The 16,932-nt window shown below is 46.0% G+C and overlaps 1 protein-coding gene across 5 annotated transcripts in view; it reads right to left on the bottom strand.

The window, feature by feature from the left end:
- Positions 1-16,932, bottom strand: part of AUTS2 (activator of transcription and developmental regulator AUTS2) — a 761,980-nt gene that overhangs the window by 743,984 nt on the left and 1,064 nt on the right. The window lies entirely within an intron of this gene.

Raw genomic sequence — 16,932 nt, 5'->3', positions numbered from 1 at the left:
GACCTGGTGTAAATAACCAGGTCTCACAAGGGCCACGTGCTCTCTGCCCACAGCACAGGTATAAAATCCACTCACAGAGGCTTGTGGTCCACCAGGACTGAGTGCTGACCCTGGGGCCTCTCCACCAGCCCCCAAAGACACAAAGGCAAGGGGTAGAGGCAGCCCCACTCCCGTACACACACACAGCCTCAGGGAAACACTGCAATGCCAGGGAAAGAGCATTTTTACCCTGACCCTTCCTCCTCTGAGATACAAAGCTTAAACAACTCAACGTTTAAGGATCATCTATGAAAGTCACAAATAGCTATATTTTAAAAAATTGCTTTAACATTTTAAACCCTCAAATGCCATTCAAAGTAACTGCAGTCAGCCTGAAAAGATGCTATTTTGCAGTTTGCAGATGTCCAATGGAAGACCTGGGCATGGTTTACGTCTCTCTTCCACACAGCTGTCCTTTGCCCCTGGAATGGAAACTCCTTCCTCAGGGAATGGAGAGGGAAGGGATGCTCCAAGCCCAAACAAAACAAAGACTTGTCACTTCAGCTTCAAGGAACAGAGGGCCCTAGGAAGACCAGAGGCCCTAGGAAGAGCTGCCGGGAGATGGGCAAACAAGCCACATCCACCTTGTATTGGAGCACAAGGCACAAACCGAGCTCCGTCACTGCCTGAAGATCAGAGGACCTGCTGCTATGTCCCACAGAGACGCTCTCCTGTTGCTCCGATCGCTAACTCCTTCCTAGAAATGAGATCATCTGGCTTTTAAAGAGGGTTCACAGCACTTCACCCCAAATATGCAGAGCAAGGGAAAGCGGCGCGAGCAGGCCAGCCTGTCAGGTGCTAGGATGAGATGCTCTTTTCATACCTTCCAGGCTTTGAAAAGGCTTTTTATGCATTAGACCCACCCCTTTTTTAATACTGTGAGGACAAAACTGCACTTATGGGGGAAAGAAGCATAAAAAAAGGTAATAAACATTTAATGATTCAATAATTGGTTATATCAGAGTAATCACTGTTCAGTAATTAACTCCCATTCCTGCTTGCTCATTTCATATTTTCCGTACCCTTTGATAGGTTCTTGTGACTATCAGCATTCCTTAGAAACCCTTACACTGAGGCCTTTTGATGAAGCTAAAAAGCAACGATACCATTAATCACTCCACACGTCCCAGTGGCTTTAAGGCTCAGACCGGGCCCTTCCTCTTTGCACATCACTTCACATTCCTCCTCAGCTGTCTTTAGCACAGTCCCTTGGCCATCGGACTTGAGGTTTTCTCATGTTACGGGGAAAAAAATGAATTTGTTCTAAGCACTCAATGCCAAAGGGTTAGTGGGAAAATACACCAACATAAAATCACATCTTGAAAGATAAAAAAAATAATTGCATTGCATTATCATGGAAGAATACAGCGAACAGCTGGCTTGTTGGTGGTATGTAAAATTAGAATTAAACTCGGGTTTGTGTCGCTTCCAACTAATTGCCCACAGTAATCAATACAAAATAAAAACTTTGGGCTGCTGCTTCAGCCTTGTAGATCCAGTCCTCTCTAACCCTCAGCAACACAGAGCAGCGGGAGAGTGGAGCACGCTCACATGGCTTTATTTCAACCACGGCAATCATATCACTGCTTAGGAAAGAGGACGAGGTATCTCCTCACGAGAGTGCCCAGAAGACCAGTCCTACCCAGGGGGCACCTCCACAACCCCGCTCCCAAATCTAGCCAACATTGGCAAGAATTTTAGAGCATACTCATAACAGAAGGTGGATTCGTTTGTGGTCTTTAAAGATGAAAAAAAACACACGATGTAATTTACATCTCTAGAATAACAGCTCTAAATTTTTCCAAGAAAAACAACAACGACTTCTGTTTTGTCCAAAGCAGAAAGATTATTGCTTGAAAAACAAAAAGCTAAATTCAAGTTACTTTCTTTGGAGTGGATTTTGATGTCGGTCACATCTGCATAGAGCCAAAGTAATGCCACAGCATTTCCTCATACTTTTATTGTAGCCAGACATTTGTTCAACCAAAATTTCTTTCTTGAGACAAATATTTGCTGAACTTAAAAACTAAAGCTATTTTTCCCCCTCAAGTATTTTTTTTTCACCCTACATTTATTCCCAGTTGCCACCATTTCATACTGAATTCGACCTGCTGCTTGCAGCAGAGCTGTCTTTGGCCGCCAGGGTGTCTGAACCAGAGGTTCTTTCCCCAAAAACATGCACTCACCTCCCTTGCACACAGCACAGATCACAGAGCAGCAACTTTTGCCTCAAAGGTTTGAAAAGATCAGGGGTCACAGAAACACCAGAAAAGAGACACTCTTCAGACATCAAATATTCTGCCCCAATTGTCAACGTTATGCAAGATGCCGGCATTGCAACATTGTATTTTTGACTACCGCTATATAAATTAATGAAATGACTGTCAGTTAGCACAAGGAATCCTGATATTGAACATGAAATACCAAGTTAATCAGAACCACTCGCACACAGCAGTCAATTATGCCCTGCACTGGCCAGCAGGATCTGCTAGCGCACGTTGAGCTGGAGCAAACGTGCCAGCAGATCTGCACGGGTGGGAACCTCGGCTGCTTGTAGGTTACTCAGGCACTTGAAGGCGTTCGTGGTGATGGGAAGGGAGGAAGACAGGCAAGCAGATTGAAAGGGGCAGGAAAATTAGAGAGAGCTCCTCACCATTAATGGAAAAATAACTGCAGAGCGCTCTAACAGATTTCTCCTCTTTTGTATGCATAGGAATATTTATTTAATCAATGTTCTGTAACAAAACAGGCCTCTGGTGAGCTATTGTGCAGAGCGAATTCCTTCCGAGCATGGCGCTTCCCATCCTGCCACCTGTTTAGCTGGTGCTGGAGACAGCAGCACACAGCAGGACGGGAGGCGCCTGCATGGCACAAGGCGGTGGCACCCCTGTCCCCAAGCAAAGCCACATGCCAAAAACCCTAAGCCATTCCCCCAGGCTGACCCTCAAAACGTGTTCATTTTCTAAAAAGGCACTGTTGGGAGGCCTTGCATTAAGAGCGTGTTTTTGGATATAGCTAATAGGTGCAGTCAGGAGCAGGATGCTAAGTTCTAAGTCCAGTGTGCTATGATTTTCAACCACATCTTCAAGTACTGTCTTAAGGAGGAATTGATTTAAGCATCTGCACACATATACTGTCCTTAACTAAAGCCCTGACTGCACCAGCTGCAGCTCCTGGGGAGCCTCTCCCCACACTAACTTTCTCCTCAGTTCATTTCTGCGCCCTTCGCTGCGAAAACACGCCACATGCAACGCACAGACCTCAGCATCAGCTTACACAAACCTTATCACAAAGCAGCTTTGCTCTTAAATTTGTTATGCAAGGACTAAAAAACCATGCATTTATATTTTTATAGGCCAGTTAGTAATAGAGATATCCTGGTTTCATGACATACTACACCAGCAGACCCTGGCATTAATGACAGGCCTAATTTGTTTATCACCGTCACAGCTGCCAGAGTTAGTAATACATCCTTTAACATTTCTCATAGCTAGAACAAGAGTTTCTTCCCTGTTCTGCAATGGATTTAAGAAAATATATTACCATAAGCTAGCCTTGACATACACTGCAGCTGGGACAGATAGCATTAGAAGTGATTTAAATCTGAAACAAGCCATAACCAAGCAACACTAACTTTTACATCATTAATAATCATAACAGTATAAAGAAAAATTAAGCAATCATCGGAATTTCACTGGGTTACCCTTCGCATCGGATTTGCTTAATGAAATGATTGTAATCAACAATTTTAAGGCAGAATTACATTTAGTTTAAAAGGTGGCTGATGATTACTCAGGTACCCTCAGTTACTTATATATTCATTGTAGCCAGACCACTGCTACGTATATATAAGCACTGGCATTTCAAGACCTTACAGTTAAATTACGCAGATATTTTATGTTCCTCACTTACTACTTGAGCAACCTGCAATCGCTAATTAAGTAGCAGAGAAATCTCCAAAGAGAGAGAGCATTATTAAACCCATTTTGCAGACAGAAAAACTCAGCTGCAGCAAAATTAACACTCCAGCCCAAAGCAACACTTAAGCACGCGTCTGACTTCACACTAAATAGCAGCTCACACACCAGCACTGTCCCCATAGACCCGCTGTGTTCTGTCAAGACACCCAAATGAAATCAAGACACCAGACACGGCGCCTCCCCACGAGCATACACAGGGCTCCAAGCAAGGTCACGGAAGTGGGCTGTGGTTACCCGGGGACAAGCCTGTACCTCCTAGGGAACAGCACTCTCAAAGAGCACTCTTGATTAAAGACAGTGTTTGAAGGACAAGAGGAGTTGGAAGCATAGTTTGGGAGGGACCTGCACGAGCCAAACTCCACGGGGCAGCAGCCGGTGACAGCAGGCAGCACAAGTGCAGCTCCCATGTTCCAGCTGGGCAGAGCACAAACCTGAGCAGGCAGCAAGTTTTAGAGAGAAGAGACAAAACTGAAACAGAAGGGTCTTCACTGTCTATTACCACTTCCACTCTCCAGCTTTCCCCTTTCGAGGGTGTAAAGGAGGAGCAGGAACACGGCTCCAGGCCGGAAAAGGGCACTGCGGAGCTCAAACCTGCACTGGCAAATCCACCCTTGGGACCGTGCAGGTAGAGATGCAGTAAAAGCTGAAGGTTTGCCCTGCACTCTGAAAAGTGGGGAGCTGTACAGCTTAAATGCGTCCTTTGTACATGAACATAATACAAACAAATGCTCAAAACATGCTGAGTAGCAGCCCAGCACAGAGGACTGAAAAACCCCTAAGGTTTCAAAGCCAACACTGCGGTCCTTCTTTCTGTGTGTTTTTCCACATTGCAGTTGGCATTGCCCTCCCTCCGAGACGTCTTCCAAGGCCGGCCAGCCCAGACCGAGCCCAGCCATCCACGTGGGACAGACGGACGGACAGCATGCAGCAGCACAAGAGATGCCTCCTTCCCCCCGCGCTCAGGGGGACATCGTGCCAGGTATTTCCAACAAACAAACAAACCCTTCCCTAACCTACAGCACACCCCGACAGAGCCGAGTGCAGCCTATCCGCATGAAAACGTGGTGACCCATACTCTAACGCTGTAATCTAATCCTTGAACTAAAGACAGTTTAATGCCTTTACAAATCCATATGTTTTCTAATACCACCATTGCTGTCAGCAGACTACAGGAGAGCCTCTTTGAAGATGGAAGTGAAATGACAAAGCACATCATTGTGAAGGCAATTATATGCTGCAGTAACCATTTTACAATAGCCCATATGGGCTGTATTTCAACAATGCAATTTTCAAATCTGCCTTAGCAAACATATATCTCTGTCCCAAACCCAGGTAGATTTTGCAAAACAAAATAAGACCGCAGCCAGAACAAATCCAAAATATGGATAACAGATGTAAAAATATGCCAACAAGGATACCAGAGCAATTTTTGTCAGAGTACCGAACAAAGAGAGCAGCCACAGCAGACCTCATGAGGCTATTCACAGAAAAGCTACCCATTCAAGAGACCTTGAGACCTGGTTTTATCAGAAATCTGATTATACACTTGCATGCTTTCCTATGCAGCTGCCCAATTCACTGCTGGGGTCATCGTCCCATCCACCTCCCCAGAGACTGCAGAGCAGGGTAACTCGAATCTCAGTTTAGAAGCTAAACTCAGATGTGAACCGAGGCTGTGCAGGCTCACTCCGAGTCACCTCTGACACCCCAGACTAGGGCCTATCTGAAGGGGGGGATAAATCAAAAACTAAAAAATCAGGTCATTACACTTCCTATAGCAGCAGCTCCAAGTGCCCGCTCCATCCGCTGAGCAAGCACCAGCCCCTGTGCTGTACCCAGAGCCCAGCATCACTCCAAGCAGCACCGGGGCCAAGTCCTTCGGAGGCACAGAGCCGCCAACAGCCCACTCCAGCCACACAGTTCCCTCCTCTGCATGCAGGAGCTGGAGGCGGGCTGACGAGCACCCTTCATGGGGCACAGTTACACTAAAGCAGCAGCTTAGTGGAAAAAGTTTTTAACTGATTGAAGCCCTGGATACCTCTGTGCCAGCAGCACTGTTTTCTAGGGGCACCAGCGTAAACCACGTGCAGGACCAACAGCCAGGAGGTGGTCCCGCATCCCACGGAGCCCTGCAGGCAGGACACTGTCCTACACAGCCACCAGCAATAAAGAAAGGCACAGGCATGAACATCTTTCTCGCAGAAGTGAAATAGTAATAAAAAACGCCTTAAGCTGCCTATAACAGACAGAAATTGTAAAGGTGAAAATTTACAAGTTCATTGCCAACTCATTAGCAACAAACCACCCGCATCGTATTTCTTACGTTTCAATGCCAAGAGCGGCAGGCAGAGGATGTCCCACCGGTCACGCGTGCACGGCACAGTGCAAAGAGGTACCGCGACACAGGGAATGCGTGGCTGGGCAGCCAGGTCCAGCAAGAGCCTGATCCAGTTCCTATTATTGTCAGCTCCTCGAAACGATCCAGGGAAGCTGGGCAAGAGCATTTCAAAGACTTTAATCCATGTGAAATATTACTTCCTGGAACCGGAAATTCAATCCCTAGCAATGAAAACAAAAAGCACACTCATAAATGTACCTTTCAACCCAGCCAATACAGTCCTATTTAGGCTCTCTCTTTCAAAATAAAGAATTTAAAAAAATCCTTTACTCATTAATATAGAGGAAACTTGAAATGATTGCTGTAATTGCAGTTAAAAAATTAATCATGTTTAGAGATAAATGCAGATAAAAGCATGTTTTACTAATTATCTTTTGAAGCTTCTGCTCATGAAAGATTAAAGGTGGAAGAAAAGTTGTTGAAGCATTGAAGACAAAAATCCTACCATTTCAAACCACTTTGAAGCCTCGTACCTAGCACGATTGATCTTTAGTGTCCAGATGTATTAAAAAAGAAGTCTTTATAATTCAGAAGAAGTGTAACAGAACACTGGAGCTTTTATGCAGGCAGCTCCCTGAGAATGCCCACATCATGCAGTCACCTCTGCAGCAGCACAGATCCCAGCCCTGGCAGGGCAGCAGCCCACCGGGACCGCGACGCCTCGCAAAGCCCATGGCCACATCTCCACTTCAGCACCAATGGGGCAAAGAGCTTCAAGCCCCATTTCAAAGCCCAGCTGAATTCTGGGCATCACTAAGCTCTCAAGAATTGGTCATATCCATCTACTAACAAAGCTGTTTGATTTATGTTTGCAGCCCAAGGGTCTGCAAGCTTCAGAGGAGGTCGCTGGAAGCAGCAGAGGGAAGCGGGGCCCTGGGACAGCCGCTCACGGAGGAGATGCCAGCAAAGCCATAAAAGGTGAGGCCTTTCAAACACCCATCTCGGGTACTGGCATCATCTGTTTTACAGAAAACCCAGTTTGGCAGCCACATGGGTTACACACAAGACGTGTGAGGACCCATTTCCATCCCTGGGGCTTTTCAAGGAATGCGGGTTATCTGAATGCAAGATACTCGGAGGAAAGCACGGTACTTCCCTTCACCTGCCTGCAACCAACAAGGCAGGTCATTCCCTTCCTGCTCCATACCAACACACTATTTCATATCAGTATTTTGCAAACTAACTTTAAGAACTCCAAGAAAGCTGATTCAGAGAGTAAACGTGTCAACTGCTGGCTGAAATTCAGCACACAGGTGTCCACAGCTCCACTGGCAAATACTAGGTTTCTGCAAATTGAAACAAGTTGAAAAAATACTATTATATCAAATTGCTAAGATACTTTACAGCCATTTCATAGACTCACTTATGATTTACATCAGATTTGAATTGTTCCAATATATCTGAAATATATACATTTTAGAGGCATTTCTTACTGGCAACTTCAATCACCTGCAGTACAAGGACCAACATCTGTTGCTACAGCGCAATTTTCAAAAGCATTTACCTGAGCTCAAACACTAAGTCAACATGAAGGACTCTTTACTCCTCTCAAGTTGAGAGAGAGTTAGGACAGATCTGAAACAGCCCAGCTGACACCTCTTTTCTCAGGCAAGGTTCCCATTTAAAGAACACTTCTCCACGTCCATCACCCACGCTGTGTATCTTGCTCCTTTCCCCACCTCTCCAAATCTTTTCGCCCCCTCCAATCACAAAGCATCAGTGACACCAAACTAAGGACTTCTGCTGTTGCTACAAACCTGAACGGGGCTAGGTAAGAGATTAAATAGTTGGGTTTTTTCATAACCACACATCCAAGGAAATGTGCCAATGTCTTTTTATTTGCATATCTGGCAGACTGCCCCAGACAACTAATACATAAGTGACAGCGTACAGGTGTATTAGTTTAGAGTTTGCCTTTAATCTAGAGGTGTCAATTTGCTTCTGTTTTAATTACATCCATCTTGATATGTTATTACAACCTCATGAAACTTCTTCATTATGTGAATGGCTATAAATACATACACATGACAAACAGTTGTTATAAATTTTCTGGTTCAGCAGCGGAGGCACAATATCATAGCCCACACATCACGTACATTTAAAGTTTCGGTGCTTCCTTGCCTCCTGCCTTCTCCCCTCCCCTTTCCCTTCCTTCTATTTTCTTTCATCCAAGACCAAGATTTAATTTTTATTTATTTCTTTATTTAATGGATGCACTAAAATTCCCTTGCTGGTCGCCGCATTCTGATACAAACGCTATCAGCTTACAGAGCCCTTTCAGCATATGTATGTCCTTCTGGGCTGCCTCTCTGCGAGAATGTCTGTTTGTCATTAGGCAAATATAAGGAGATTGCACTGAGGTCTTATAAACATGCAAAGATCCACTTTTGTAGTTACATAATTCACTGAGTTTTTCAACACACATTCTGAGGTTGAAAACTTGGCAAATCCATCCACCAGATGTATCTTTCTGATCCCAGAACTCATTAAAATTTACTTTTTTTTTTTTTTTTTTGAAAGTCCAGCCGACTCAGCTGTTGAGCCACATTAATTGCATTTTTATTATTTTTTCCATAGTTAAAGTGACTAATGCTGGAAGAGTCACTGCCTATAAGCACAATAGCCAGCCAGTAAAAATTACTAGGACTTTTAATCGTTCAGTAATATCCAAATCACATAAAATAAAGAGAGGCAATTTGGTCCCCTCAAAACAGACGGTTTTGATTTTCAGTATTTATTTTGAATTTTTTTTTTAAGGGAAGAAAAGAAAGGAAAAAAGACAATTTCACACCAAAAGATTCCATTCAAAGGTCAAAGTGCCCTTGATGTGCATTAAAACCCACAACGCTAACAGAGTTGCAACATAAATTGTCCCCACCAGCAGCACTTCTTCCTCTGCCTTCTTACCACAGGGCCTCCTCTGAGGTCAAAGCTACTTTCTCTGCCCCAGCCCCTCTCCAATGGGTTCTGTGCTGTGCCTGGCCATTCAGCACATCTGGCCAGCTCTGGAGCAAGCTGGAGAGAGCATGTTATCCAGCTCCTGCTACAGCAGCACCTCCCAGCTCCTGCCCATGTTCTGGGGAAGCTGGGGACCAGATGCCAGCGTCTAGAGGACCCTGGAAGGATGCTCCCAACACCCTCCAGAGAGACACTGTGCCAAGCACCGCGACACACAGGACCCCCATTTTATATCAAAGAGCTGGTTTATCTTGCTGCCTCTCCTCCACTCCCACCATACCTGTGAGAAGAGGTATCACCAAAGCCGATCCTCACATTGAAAGGTCTGCCCATGCCAAGAACAACCTGTGTGTGGTCCAGGAAAGGTTGGCACTAACCACTTCTGTCTCCTCAGTTCCGTTTCATGGGCGAAGAACTGAAAAATGTCTTTTGTGTGCTGGGAGGGCGAGTTAACAGCAGCAGTAGGGCACTTCAGAGCAATCTGCAAACTAGGTTACCTGTTACCAGCCATCCTCTTAGAAAATCGTCCCTCTCAAAGCTCGTTATGGAGCAAGGCTTCTCGCAGACCTTCATGAATTCAGTTCTTGGTCTGACCACCATACGACTGCATGGGAGTTCAAAACACGCCTGAAAGAGATACGCCTTCTCTACACCTACTGTGCCACACAAGGAAAACCCCTCCAGAACTTCAGCCACCTTACAGCTAATTTAATCCCAAATCTCCCAGTGCCTACCTCTATTTCCCTCTCCGACCGCAGCGTGCGCTGTCCTCTTGCAGCACCCCCACACCCGCCCCAGATGGCTTCGTTCAGAGGATGCCCAGCACAGCATACACCTCGAAGGCTGAAGGAGTCTGCTCGTCGTCATGAGCTCATCCAGCAAAGGGCAAGCCTGGGCTTGTGGATGGAGAAGACAGAATGGTGGTGTTTTTATTTCCAAACCTATAATTCCCCCTTTGCTACTGAACAAAAGCACAAAAAGATGCAATTTATAGAAGCACTGGTTTTAGAGGAGAAGCAACTTCCACTCCGGGAAGCTGGCAAACATGTGCACAACAGATTAATGGGCGATCATTTCTGCAGAGAACACCAAGCTGATCTCCTGCATAGCGGTGGAGTAACTATTCCCACTTGGACTTGGGATATCAATCACGTCAGTGCACCAAGCAGCATTACAGAGCCTGAAGTTCAGACAGCCGGGCACTTGGACACAGCAGATATTAACACACCTCTGCACACCTACCGCATCTTCATCTCGGGAGATTTTAAAACCACAAGGACCAAGCGGCACACCGAACAAAACCCAAGTAAATCCACACGGAGCGAATGTCAAGCAACGTGATCAAATTAGACCTGACAGGCAAAAAGTCATAAAGGGAAAAATACGTGCGGTGCCGGGGAATAACCCGCTTCTTCTGCAGACTTTCACACCGCCTCTCCTGCAGACAGGAAGGCAGGACCAAAACTCCTCCTTACAACGTTTACCAGACTAAAGATTTACCCTTTTGGTTAAAGCCTTCCCTCTCCAGCACACAAGTGTGTGAACTTCAGCAGCAGTGTTGCCAAGATACAAGGAGAAAAATCTCAAGATATTAAGGTAACACACTATTTAAAGGCAAACGGTACGGCAGAGCTGAGCTGGGGATCTGACAAATTGCCACTGCACGTTCTGCTGTTACAGCAAAACAAATCCCTACCTGCATTAGCCATTTCTCATTACTTACAAAGTAGATTTTCATAATATCCATTTTACAACAAAGGAATTTAGAGGACTGTGATGTTCTGAAGTGGTCTTCACCATGGCTTGGCACCACGTCAAAGCGACAACAAACCAACTACACAAGAAATGCATGCAGCTGGTAATTTGTGGCACACACCAAGCCAAACCCCAACGAGAATACAGATACTGAACTGATAAATCGTACGGATGATACACACAAACACAGAGAAACAGTGCAAGCAGTTTCCCTCGCAGAAGGCAGCTCGAAGACAGTTCCCTTGCAGTTCGAGTAAAGGAAAACTCAGAGTTAAACATCGCCACGTTTCAGCCCACAACCTCCTAACTCCATTACCCTTTTATTAATTGCATTTGAGACTTCACTAAACTTGAGCTTGGGCTATTTTTAAAACCTATCTGACTCAACTTATTGTTGCTCAGAACAAAGATTAAACTTCTAATTTAGCTGCAGATAATTACAAGGCTGCAGGTCAGACCCCCGGTGTAATACGGAAGGGTCTTCCACTCAAACTGCCAAAAACATTTTTTTTAAAAAAAACAACAGAAAAACTAACAGATGGGGAGAAAGGGGGGCATTTCATTGAGCGAGGAATCCTGCCTCTCTCTCAGCTGAAAAGTCACCAGGTTTAACAACTTTTAGACAGGGGCTGAGCGTTCCCCAGCAGTGCGGGCAGGGCTCCCACCAAGGCGCAGAACAGACCCCACCTGCAGCTCCCAGGAACATCGCCCTCCAGTTCTGTGTTCCCATCCAGTCCCTGATATTTCTCTATTGATCTCAGTGTTGTAACTCAATCTTTCAATTACTCAGCCCCTTGATGTCTTTCTGCTGATTTTTTGGCCTTTCCCTAGTGATCATTTTCCTTCCAAGTTCCTGATCCTTTACCCTTATTTTATAAATCTATTTCTTTACACTCCCTCATCCCAGCAGAGGCCCCAGATATTTAATGAGAAAGGGCTTACTTTCTCACCCAAATAGCAGAGGAAAAAAAAAAAAAGATGCCAAGATAAAAAAGGATAAGGGTGTCTTTTGTCCTATTGATATGTGGTATAATTCCCATTAATGTTGAGCTTAAAGAGCGGGGCCAGTGGAGACTACTTGAATCACATCTATCTAAAGAACTTGTCCTTATAGTTTAAACTCTTCCTTCTTTAACTCAAGGCCATTGTGCCTCCTACTACCACCCATGGGAAAGGCAAAAATCCCAACCTTCATTACATTGTTACCTTCAGAAGTTTAAAAGAGTATTTATGCAAGGATCACAATCCTCGGTCATTATGTGCGGGAAGAGATGATAACAGCTCTTCAACAGCTACATGAATCGGGGGGAGCTGGGGGTGCCCAGCCTCACAGAAAAGTAACAGGCTTTTATTCACATGTCCAAATTATAGTAACATAGGTTTCAAAAATTACCCGAGAGGTTCCTTTTGTGGAACACGCATCCTGCTGCTCGCAGTCCCGGTTTCAGTTTTGGTTGCTGTTTTTTCATCTCTGGTTGCAGAGGGTTTTCATCAAGAGATTCAGTTGCTCTGTCAAGGTTATCTCAAAATTTGATCTCAGGTCAATTTACTGTTTCCTCTAAACACATAATGAAAATAATAAGCACATCGCTTCATACGATATCCCAGCATCACACAAAACCTAATGCCACTTGTCATCCGCAGATACCTTCATTTAGTTACTACCTTCTTTTCTCTGCTGGTCTAAATCTGAAGACATGCGTGTGCAAACAGAGACTAGGACAAACACCGAAGAACCTAAGCAGTCAATAAATACAAGAAGGACTACCAAGATTTGCTGACAGCACTGAACAAACACCGGATGTTATGATGCTGCTGCAGTAAGGCACGAAGATCAAATTCCTTTTGAAATATGAAAGGATAGAGACAAGGCAGAACAAACTGTGTTGGAATCTCAGAGAATTTAAGTAAAGGCTAATCAAGCCACCTAAAAGGCTGGTGTGAAGAGAGTGATTTGGGGAGAAACCCCACTGCCAGCCAGTCGTTCTGGTGTCCGAGCCCAAGCTTCTGGTGTCACACAACCCATCTACTGATGAGTGTTTTCGGTGGGCCATGCATAGCAATGGGCATCACAGGATGGTCATTAAAGCAAATTCCTGCCTTCAGATGCACACACAGGGTTACACCGTCTGTGTACACAGCACACAGACACACTGTTTAGACCACAGCATCTTCAAAACCTCCTATTATTTCCACATTTTGTTTGTGTAACGGCACTGTTTCTATTTAAAAGCCGCTATCAGCTGTTAAGTTTTACTCCATTTAGTCTTGCATTATTGTGTGTCCTCAATAGGTAGAACTGCCATAGCTAACATCTGCCTAAATCACACAAACTCAGTGGAACAATTGCTTAAAAATTATTTACACTAGGTGGATGGAATCATCTGACACAGAATTTGAAACTCATTAAGCAGCTCCTTGACAAATATTTGTCAGCATTTCTCATTTGTAATTAATTACATTGGGCTTTACCTGACGATAATTTAGCACGGTCTCAAAACAGACTGATGTCTGCATGCAGAACAGAAATTAGTTCAAACGTGCGGTGAGGAACTGTGCTGGTTTTATGGAACAAGAATCACCATTTAAATGCAAGCTCACCCCTCCCCATGCCATTTCTATCTGTGCTTTATAAATAAATATCTCTGTCCCATTTCAAGCTTGTCAGATGAACTGCCTGAGCTGAAGCTAAACAAACATCCACAGAAAAAACTCATTACCTTACCCAGGGTTCAGAAAACCCGAAACCAACTGCTTGCTCCATAGGGATGGTCGGAGCTGACTCAGGAAACACAGAGTACTTCCAAGGCTTTAAGCTATCTTAACATTCAGGTCAGATTTCATTTCTCATCACGGCAAATCACCTTCCCCACCGCACGCCAACAGCCCTGCCACATCGCCCTCCTGCCCGACGTGCTGGGGGAGGAAGGAGACATCTGTGAAATCCCACCTGCCTGAGAGCTCCACGGAAACCTCCCCAGCACATCACACAGAAAGTCACCCCAACGGATCCATTCGTCACCTCCTGAAAAAAAACGCCCTTTCCCTGTCAAACCGGCATCGACAATGCCCACCTGGATTTGGAGAACCTCATGCAGTTATTGTTGGAAACAAACGTGCCAGAGGTGCAGGCTACAGCAAGAGGTCAGCTTGACCAGATGCCGAGCACAGACGCTGGATGTCTGCACCCTTCTCCTCTTCCATGCCGAAAGATTTTGGGAGGCCAGAGAGCTGAGGGGTAAGTGCTGTGGATCAACGCTCAGAGCCTGCTGCACATAGTCCCAGCAAGGCCACCCGCGGTAGGACGCGGTGCTGAGATCAAGCTGCAGGACTACAGCGCCACGCTTAACCAGAGGCACCTGGGGGCTGCTGAAGGTCAGAGCTCCCTGTGGGGCACGGGCCTTCAGAGCACCTCATTACGGCAGAGCCTCATCAGACCGGGCAAGGAGCAGTCTGGCCACATTCGCAGCAACACCAGATTTGCTCAACTGTTGCTCCAAGACAACAACAACCAAAAAAAAAAAAAAAGTCAATGAAAACCTGCTGTCTGCCCACTTCCCTCTTCCCCTGCTATTCCCCATGCAAACATAAAGAAGATCAAGGTACAGGCTGTCATAAACCCTGCAACAGATAACTAGAAGCAGACGGCCTCTCTTTCTACACCAAACAATTTACACTGCAGAAGCAGAGGAGGCTACTGATACCTGGACAGAAAAGCAGCTCTGAGAGTGGGAGCTGGTTAGAGAGATAATTGTGCTTCAAGGGATGGGAACTTTTATCAACATGCCCGTAATTGGTGTTAACAGACACAGAGGACTCCTGCTGGAATTACAGCAGCCTTCAGGTGTATCTTCTCGTGCATCACCTGTGTCCCCTTACGATCCACAAGCCTCACACAACCTGGCATTTTGCACAATTTGGGCTTTTCAGTCACCCCAACACAAGGCATTTGGAAAAGGTCAAGCAAAATAAAGCTATGTGGAAATCCTTGCTCTTGTTCACAGCTTTATTCACAGCACCCACAAAAAGATCCTGGGGCAACAGGCAGCTCCCACCCAACTCACACACCTACTGCCACAAAGGTGGGCTCACGAGCGGAGAGCTCAGCCTCGTCCCTCCACATCCCTCCCGTGGCAGCCAACCCATCCGCTGCCTGTCCCGGAGCGCGGGTTCAGATCTTCCCGTGGTGTGAAGTTCTACACATTGGTCCTCACTGTTTTTACCAACAAGCAGACAAAACACACCCTCTGTCTCACACTCTTGGCTGCGCTAAGCCTGAGAACAGGCTGAAGTTCAAGCACAAAGCCCGCTAGGGCAATCTTGTCATGCTGGGCACAGAAACCTTCTGGAACCTGGGGAGAAACCTCCATGGCTGCAGTGAGCCCGAGGCAGATCCAAAACACGAGGTGTGTAAACACCAGGGCACCTCTCCACGGCACCCAGGGCTTCTCAGCTCTGGTATGAGTTGAGACAAGAACCTGAACATCTCCCCTGGGCTGAGACATCTCACGACCTCCTTGGCAGCGCTCAAATCACAATGAAAACTTGAGGCTGCTACGAACAACACACACGGTAATTCCTGCTACGTTGGGCTTGTGCCTGAGACACCTTCATCTCCCTCTGATCCTCAGAAACAACTTTCTCAACATACACACCGAGCTGCAGGGAAAAGCACCTAACAATGATTTTGTGACATTATTTCTCAACGCAGCATGAAATCGTTAGGTCAAAATGTGCCACCTATCACATGAACATTAAAAGTATGTCAAGTCTCAGTGTGCGAGCTATTGTTTTATCTGAATGTGATATTAGCTGGCAGAACTGGGTAACGTTTCCGCGCTCCTTTTTAGCGATACAGGATTACGACAGGATGCAAGTAGTAGCCATTCTTGGCTTTGCAACAAGGAAAAAAAGCACAGCAATTTTCATTTCAAGTGGAAAATAAGTTAAAAAAAATGAGGAGTGAAACACAATAAAGAGATGTTTTCCAAAACACCCTACAAGTTCTGAACATAAAACTTGCTCCTCAATTCCCCTCCAGGAAGGGCTACGGCCAAATTCTCGAGTCCATATTCCCACAAAACCCCTAACGACATGAACTGGGGCTTTGTTTGAGGAAGAAGAGAATTTTGTCCAAAACCTCAGCCTGCAAATCCCACTCTTGCCGACAAAGACACGTCCACGCTCCTCTCCTCGGCTCACGGAGGACACTCCTGGACGGGCTCACCAGGTGAGAGGGGTGGCAGAGGGGCACCTGGCCATCCCCAGCACCGGTTCACCGCCGCCCACACGAGCCTCTCGCCAGCCACGCGGAGGCTCTCGGGGGGGAGCAGATCCTCCCTTGGCTTACACCGGGAGGAGATCTCTCTCAGACACGAGTCTGGGCTGGTGCAGGTGTAACCAAGGACAAAATTCAGCTCCAAAGGGTGGAAAAAAGAAATCAAAAAACAACAAAGAAAAAAAACCACAGCACCAGAAAACGCCACTAAGTATTCCTGGCTAAATATTTAAACAGCTTAAGAGCTACACAGATTTTTTTGTTAAACAATCAGCTTCATCTTCGCATTTATTTTGACAGTTCATAATTGTTACAGTTGTGATTCCAGTGCATGTAAACCCAAATAAATCTGCCTTTCACCACGCAAACTTCTCCCGAGCAGAAGTTAGGAACAACAAAGCCCTCCAGAGGAGCGGGGCCGGGGCTCCCCCGGCATCATCCCCCCCCAAGCCCCTCGGGGGTGACAGCGGCCGGGGGGGGGGGGGGGGGGCCGGGCCCGGGGCTCCCCCTCGGGAGAGGAGGCG

This window comes from Anser anser (genome assembly GCF_964211835.1).
Source record: "Anser anser genome assembly, chromosome: 20".
In the NCBI taxonomy this organism is placed as follows: domain Eukaryota; kingdom Metazoa; phylum Chordata; class Aves; order Anseriformes; family Anatidae; genus Anser; species Anser anser.
Note: the sequence above shows the minus strand (reverse complement) of the source record. Positions and strands in the feature narration are given on the sequence as shown.